This window comes from Erithacus rubecula, assembly GCF_903797595.1.
Source record: "Erithacus rubecula genome assembly, chromosome: 8".
Classification (NCBI taxonomy): Eukaryota; Metazoa; Chordata; class Aves; order Passeriformes; family Muscicapidae; genus Erithacus; species Erithacus rubecula.
Genome location: NC_136659.1, coordinates 2,438,766 through 2,447,370, shown reverse-complemented (window position 1 = coordinate 2,447,370; position 8,605 = coordinate 2,438,766).

The following is an 8,605-nucleotide window of genomic DNA, read 5'->3' as shown; positions in this document are numbered from 1 at the left end:
CCAAGAGCTTCCCTCCAGCCCTGAACCTCAGCCACAGGAGTCCCTACTTTTACTCAGCATCTGCTACTTCTTCAGCACTGCTGACCCATCAGATCAAGGCTCAGCCCATTTTGTGGGCTTGAAGGCTACCATTCTATGGTAGTGATTTACCACAGAAACAGCATTAAGCATTAAATACCTGGAAGCAATTGATACTTATGCAGCCAAGTAATTTTTAAAAGTATAAATACTTTTAGGCATCAGTTGTTTCCAGTATTAATTCTTTTAAGGGCAGGGCAGCCCCAGTGCCAGGCTCAAAGTGCAACACACACAAGTTGGAATCCAGTAAATTGTTTGAACTAAATACACTTCCCTTTGTTTTGCTGTAGGTGTGACTCATGGAGTGAGACTTTCCTTATGTGTGGTACTCAAGTCCCAGATGTTAATCCATAAACTCAGTCTAAACACAGATACCAATTAGCATAGGAAAGCACAGTGTGTTGTCATCATCACCCTCACTTTGTAAAGCTCAGGATAGCTCTCAGAGCTGGCATGTGCTACCTGACATAGGCTCAGTGCTACTCAAAAAGAAAGGGATAAAGCGTATTTCATACCTCAAATACCCATCAAACAGCTGAGACACAAGTGTGTCCTTCCTTGGGGATCAGAGGCCAAATCTGGGTCTTGGTGCAGTCGCTGATCTATCTTCTTATCTCATCATGTGGATTCTCATTGCATACTTTTACACCAACCTCAGCTTTGAGGGGCTCACACAAGGATGCTGGTCACAATTCAGCACTATTTGTTTCTCTCATTTATCCTTTCCAGGCATCAGTTCTGTAACAAAAGGCTCACATGGCAAAACCAAATCGGATTCCTACTGCTAAATCCTCCCTTTCTTCCCAGTCTTGTACTTTGATTAGATGAGAACACATTCACGAGAGAGGTATCCACATTTCCTGCCTTGGAATTAACTGGGAGCATCTTGATTCTTAAAGCTTAACCTGTTCTCTGACTTTATTTACACCCAGTTGTGTCACACTCCCTAGGCATCCCAAAGCTGAGGGTCTTTGCTGTGAAGGCCCAGAAGGATCTGGCATTTAATATCCCTAAATTCAGGAAACCAGGAATGCACATTACTTCCCTTTGCTCAACACAAGTAGTTAAAAATAAAATTATAAACTTTCCAAGTCAATTGGCATGACCCAAGGACAGGAAATGTTTGGAAATCTGCTTCCCATCTCAAAACAGCAACTCATTTGCCTTCACATGGTCCATTGAGAGTCAATTACAAAAAATTGACACTGAACAGAAAAGCTTATCTTTTGGGTTTGTTTGGGATTGTTTGCTTTTTTGCCAAGCCAGCCAGCCCAGACAGTCCCTCCTAGGAGAACACAGCAATGTGCTGTCTGGGTGATGGTTCAGCCCACTCCTGCAGGGTAGGACACAGGGAGAACCAACTGCTCACCCAAGAACTTCTTCCAGATGTCCCCTAGTGTCTTACACAGGTTTTTTTTGCATATACCCTGGGCTGAAACAGACTTAGAGCAACATCCAAACTGCTCTCCTGCAATGCTGCTGATGCTTTTTTTGTACATGTGCATTCTGCTTTTGCTTTCTTCACTGCATTTCTGGCAGCTCTGATGAGATATGGAAAGTCTGCCAGGATTTGTTATTAAAGCCCATAGGTTTCCATGAGGATCTGCAGCAGGAGGGGATGCTCAGCTCTTCTGCTTCTACACCCCATTTCTCCTGTTTTAACCACCTTGGAGGTCAAGTAGCTTTTAGAGACTGGAATTGTGGTTAAATGAGCACTGCTGACCCATATAGGAGAATGTTGGGGGTTGAGTGTTTTTCTATTACTGTGTCAATTGAAAGAATTTTTCCCATTATCATGCCCATGGAGCTGGTTGGGTTACACCCAAGGTCTCTAATGAGTCCAGACAAAAGTAGTGGGTGAGAACAGCTCCCGGAGGGGCCCCTAAAGCTTCCAAGATGGACTTGTGTTTCCGGCGAGCTCGGAGGAGGACGCCCGGGATCTTCAGCCCACGCGGCCGGAGCACAGGAGAGCCAGACCCTCTGTGATCACCTGCCCTGCATCTGCCCCTGTTCCAGCCTCCTGCCTCTGCAGACACAGCTGATCACCCAGACACACACGGTGAGCGAGGAGCCGCCGCTCCAGCCCGTTCCCACCCGAGACCGGCGTGGCCGCTGCCGCCCCACCCCCCTCCTGCCTCCGTTCTCGTCTGCCCTTGGCAGATCTGGACTGGGACTAAGCACAAAAACAACGTGCTTGCATCTAAAGAGACTGACACCGAGTTATCTATTCTGTTCTGTTAGCAATTTTAACAACTGTTAATGTTTTCTGCTTGTACAGTTAGATATATTAGTAAAAGAGCTGTTATTCCCACCCCCTTATCTCTGCCTCAGAGTCCTTAATTCAAACAATTATAATACTTGGGGGGAGTGGAACCAAAGTCTCTATTCCAAAGGGAAACTTCTGCCCTTACTGGCAGACACCTGTCCTTTCAAACCAAGACAGATTTTGGCGCCTAACGTGGGGCCTGTGGGCACTGAGTTGATAGTTAAGACAGGAATAACAGCTCTCTTAAGTGGCAATATGCTGTCTTGTTTAATCTAGTTTGTGTTCCATGTGGTCACAGCCATTTCCCTCCCATTTGCAAGTCCTTATTTGAATTTGGGCCCACTCACTAAAGTTACTGTAGCTACTACCCGATTTGTTTGGTGGATTAATTATGTCAAGAATTCATGAATTTTTAATTTTTTCTGGGAAGCGGTTGCATGGATCCGGAGCTATTGTGCTCTAACTGTGTGTTTCTGGGATTATTTCAGTAATGGTACTTACTGTGAGGTAATGAGTGCAAGGGAAATTTTCTCCCAACCCATCACCCAGTTTTTTGAGTCTACCCCACCAGTTCTCAAGGATTTCAGATCTGCTTTAATTGCTAGTGTTATTAATCAGTGGCTGGTGTTGCTGATAGGCCTGTTCTACTTAGCATTCAGAAACAAGGGAATATTGGCTTGAACAACAACTCTAATACCTGCCCCAGAGACTAGGGATGTTGCCCTAGAATCTGCCTCTGCCCCAGGGACTAGGAATGTTGCCCCAAAATCTGCCTCTGCCCCCAGGACTAGGGATGCTGCCCCAGAGCCTGCCCCTGGGACTAGGGATGCTGCCCCAGAACCTGCCTGATGAAAGAGTATTTTTTTCCAGCTGGTGAGAAACCCTCCCCCTGCCCTAAAGAGGGAGAGTCAAATGGTGCTGCAATGGAACCTGTAAATGTTGTATCTGTCCAGGTTCCAGCTAGATCACAGGAGCAGCCACAGCCAGCAGCAGTTGCTCCTGTGGAAACTAGGGAATCTAAGATTAAAACGAGGCACTTAGATAATGGGGATGAGCAAGGAAAGTCCTCACAACCAGCAAGGGATCCAGAGGTTGAGATCGTCACCGAGTCCCTCTCATACGACAGTCTCTGTAACCTGTGTAAAGACATTGCACGGTGGGGCCATGAGCATTTTACAACTTGGTTACTCCGGGTCTGGGACCTTATGGGAACAGGAGTGCAACTGGATGGAACTGAAGCCAGGAATTTGGGATCCTTGGCCCAGGATTCAGGTGTGGACCAGATATTCGTAAGGGAGCAAGGCCTCCTTTCCCTCTAGGACCGGCTTTTAATGAGTGTGAGAGAGAGGTTTGTCCACAGAGAGAGAATGCTGGAGCACCACTGTAGAATGCGCTGGAAGACCCTTGAGGAAGGGATCCAGCAGCTGAGAAAGACAGTATTAAAAAGCAGTATTAAAAGTACTCTTTGGGAGGGATGGACAGCATGACAATGACCCTGACAAGGTCAAGTGCACAGGGCAGATGTTATGGAACTTGGCAACCTTAGGTCCATCTCAATATACCACCTACATAGCAATAATTAATGCTAATAACCACCCAGAGACAATGTGTTCTGTTGCCAACAAACTCAAAAATTTTGAAAGCATAATGAATAGCCCAATGCAGGCCAATGTCTCTGCCGTGGCCACGGACCTCCAACAGGTCGAAGATAGGATGAGGGATATGAGGAAGGAGATGATGGAAAGAATTGAGGAGGTGAGGAAGATCAGCGTAGCACCAGTATGAGTCACAGGCCCGCAAGTCAGAGCTTCACGCCCCCCACCTAGAGAGAGAGGGTACACCTCACAAGCTGACCTGTGGTTTTTCCTGCAAGACCATGGGAAAGACATGGAAAAATGAGATGGGAAACTCATTTCTGTCCTGGCAGCATGGGTGCGTCAGCTCAGAGAAGGAAATGTTAACCGAGGGAACCGCACTAAAATGAAGGTAGCCTCAACCTCCCACAAGCAAGGTGCAGGGTATTACAGCAAGAAGGATGTTTTGTCAAATCCCCTGGAAAGAACCTCCACTATGTATGCCCAGAAAAGAAATAATAATCAGGGCTAGAGGGGCCCTGCCTCTAGCCAGGGAGAGGCATAGGATGACAGGATTTATTGAATAGTGTGGGTGCGATGGCCTGGCACATCAAAGCCACAGAAACATAAAGTGCTAGTTGATACTAGTTCACAATGCACCCTGATACCATCAGAACATGTGGGGAAGGTACCTGTTTCCATTGTTAGGGTGATGGGGGGATCACAGAAATTCACTTTGCTGGAAGCTGAAATTAGCCTGACAGGGAAGGGGTGGCAGAAACATCCAATTGTAACTGGCCCAGGGGCACTGCGCATTCTAGGCATAGACTTCCTCAGGAGCAGCTACTACAAAGACCCAAAGGGGTTCAGGTGGGCTTTTAGAATAGCTGCTGTAGCGACAAAGAGCATTAAGCAGTAGAACACCTTGCCTGGACTGTCAGAAAACCCCTCTGCAGTGGGACTCCTGAAAGTAACAGAGCAACAGGTGCCAATTGCCACCATGACAGTGCACCGCTGGCAGTACCGGACAAATCGAGATGCTGTGATCCCCATCTACAAGATAATCCATGATCTAGAAAGCCAAGGGGTAGTCAGCAAGAGCCACTCACCCTTCAACAGTCCCATGTGGCCTGTGTGCAAATCTGATGGACAATGGAGACTGACTGGGGATTATCGTGGCTTGACTGAAGTGACTCCACCGCTGAGCACTGCCTTGCCGCACATGCTGGAACTCCAGTACGAGCTGGAGTCCAAGGCAGCAAGGTGGGATGCCACCATTGACATTGCAAATGCATTCTTCTCCATTCCTTTGGCAGCAGAGTGCAGGACTCAGTTTGCTTTTACCTGGAGAAGCGTGCAGTACACCTGGAACCGACTTCCCCAGGGGTGGAAGCACAGCCTCACCATCTGCCATAGACTAATGCAGGCTGCACTGGAGAAGGGTGAGGCTCCAGAACATTTGCAGTACATCGATGACATCATTGTGTAGGGGAACACAGCAATGGAGGTATTTAAGAAAGGAAAGAAGATCATCCAGATTTTGCTGGGAGCCAGTTTCGCCATTAAAAAAAGCAAAGTCAAAAGACCTGCCTGAGAGATCCAGTTCCTGGGAGTGAAGTGCCAAGATGGACGGTGCCAGATCCCCACTGAGGTCATCAATAAGATCACTGCAATGTCTCCACCAACAAGCAAGAAGGAGACACAAGCTTTTCTAGGTGCTATCGACTTTTGGAGAATGCACGTCCCTGAGTACAGCCAGTTTGTGAGCCCTCTCTACCAGGTCACTCGCAAGAAAAACAATTTCCACTGGGGCCCCGAACAACAGCAAGCCTTTGCCCAGATCAAACAGGAAATCGCTCATGCAGTGGCCCTTGGCCCAGTCAAGACAGGACCAGAGGTAAAGAATGTGCTTTACCCTGCAGCTGGGAACCATGGTCTGTCCTGGAGCCTTTGGCAGAAGGTGCCTGGTAAAACCTGAAGCCAACCCCTGGGATTCTGGAGCAGAAGCTACAAAGAATCTGAAGCCAAATACACTCCCACAGAGAAAGAAATCTTGGTTGCCTATAAGGGAGTTCAAGCTGCCTCAGAGGTGATTGGCACAGAAGCACAGCTTCTCCTGGCACCCCGACTGCCAGTGCTGGGGTGGATGTTCAAAGGAAAGGTTCCCTCTACTCACCACACCACTGACGCCACATGGAGCAAGTGGATTGCCCTCATCACGCAGCGCGCCCGTATCGGCAACCCGAATCGCCCTGGGATTTTGAAGATAATTACAAACTGGCCAGAAAGTAAAGATTTCAGTCTCGCTGATGAAAAAAAGCAGAAGCAAGTGACCTGGGCTGAAGAAGCTCCACCGTACAACCAGCTGCCAGCAGATAAAACACGCTACGCCCTTTTCACCGACAGTTCCTGCCGCATTGTGGGGATGAACCGGAAGTGGAAAGCTGCCGTATGGAGCCCCACACGACAGGTTGCACAAGCTACCGAAGGAGAAGGTGGATCGAGTCAACTTGCTGAACTCAAAGCTGTTCAGCTGGCCTTGGACATTGCTGAGAGAGAGAAATGGCCAAAGCTCTACCTTTACACTGATTCGTGGATGGTAGCCAATGCTCTGTAAGGTTAGCTAAAAAGGTGAAAAAAGGCTGACTGGCAATGTAAAGGAAAACCAATCTGGGCTGCTGATGAGTGAAAAAACATTGCCACTCGGGTAGAGAAGCTCCCCGTGAAAGTCCGTCATGTGGATGCCCATGTTCCCAAGAGTCGGGCTAATGAAGAACACAGGCACAACAAGCAGGTAGATCAGGCTGCACAGATAGAGGTCTCAAAGATAGACTTAGATTGGGAACACAAGGGAGAACTATTCCTGGCCCGATGGGCCCACGATGCCTCAGGCCATCAGGGCAGAGACGCCACCTATAAGTGGGCACGAGACCGAGGGGTGGATCTAACCATGGACAGCATCTCTCAGGCTATTCATGACTGTGACACGTGCTCTGCCATGAAACAGGCCAAGCAGGTGAAGCCCCTCTGGTATGGGGGGCGATGGTCCAAATATAAGTATAAAAAGGCCTAACAATTTAACTATATCACACTGCCTCAGACCCGCCAAGGCAAGCACTACTTGCTGACCATGGTAGAAGCCACCACCAGATGGTTAAAGACCTACCCTGTGCCCCACGCCACTGCCCGGAACACCATCCTGGGCCTGGAAAAACAAGTCCTCTGGAGGCATGGTACCCCTGAAAGAATTGAGTCAAACAATGGGACTCATTTCAAAAATAGCCTTATAAACACCTGGGCTAAAGAACATGGCATCAAGTGGGTGTACCATAGTGCCTGCCATGCACCAGCGGCTGGGAAAGTCGAACGGTGCAATGGTCTGCTTAAAACCACCTTAAAGGCACTGGGTGGGGGGACTTTCAAGAACTGGGAGATCAATCTACCAAAGGCCACATGGTTAGTGAATACCCGAGGTTCCACTAACCGAGCAGGCCCTGCCCAGTCAGAGCCCTTGGGAGCAGCAGATGGAGATAAGATTCCAGCGGTACACCTGAGAGGCATGTTAGGAAAAACTGTCTGGGTGAACTCTGCTTCCAGCAAAGACAATCCTGTTCGTGGGGTGGTTTTCGCTCAAGGACCAGGTTGCACTTGGTGGGTGATGCAAAAGGATGGAGAGATCCGATGCATACCCCAAGGGGACCTTGTTCTAGGGTGAACTATCTATGATACTGTGCCTGTAACTACATGTATGTATATAATTTAAAAGTCTGAATATGATGTAGCATGTTGGCATGGAAAAAATTCGGGGTGGATAATGTTGGGGGTTGAGTGTTTTTCTGTTACTGTGTCAATTGAGGGAATTTTTCCCATTATCAAGCCAATGGAGCTGGCCGGGTTACACCCAGGGTCTCTGATGAGTCCAGACAAAGGGGTGGGTGGGAATGGCTCCCGGAGGGGCCTCTGAGGCTTCCGGGAGGGGACTTGTGTTTCCGGCGAGCTCGGAGGAGGACGCCCGGGATCTTCAGCCCACGCGGCCGAGCACAGGAGAGCCAGACCCTCTGTGATCACCTGCCCTGCATCTCCCCGTTCCAGCCTCCTGCCTCTGCAGACACAGCTGATCACCCAGACACACACGGTGAGCGAGGAGCCGCCGCTCCAGCCCGTTCCCACCCGAGACCGGCATGGCCGCTGCCGCCCCACCCCCCTGCTGCCTCCGTTCCCGCCTGCCCTTGGCAGATCCGGACTGGGACTAAGCACAGAGACAGCGTGCTTGCATCTAAAGGGACTGACACTGAGTTATCTATTCTGTTCTGTTAGCAATTTTAACAACTGTTATTGTTTTCTGCTTGTACAGTTAAATATATTAGTAAAAGAGCTGTTATTCCCACCCCCTTATCTCTGCCTCAGAGTCCTTAATTCAAACAATTATAATACTTAGGGGAAGTAGAACCAAAGTCTCTATTCAAAAAAAAAACTTCTGCCCTTACTGGCACACACCTGTCCTTTCAAACCAAGACAGAGAATTAATAAAATGCCAAGAAACAACGTTCCATTACATGTGGGGTGCAGATGAAATGGAAAACTGAAACTAAAATCAAATTCCTTTTTTCCAAACCCTTCAGGAGCCTGTTCCCAACTGAATTCCTAATGGTTTCTTAACTCAAAGGTCCTCCCACTCAGCACTGGA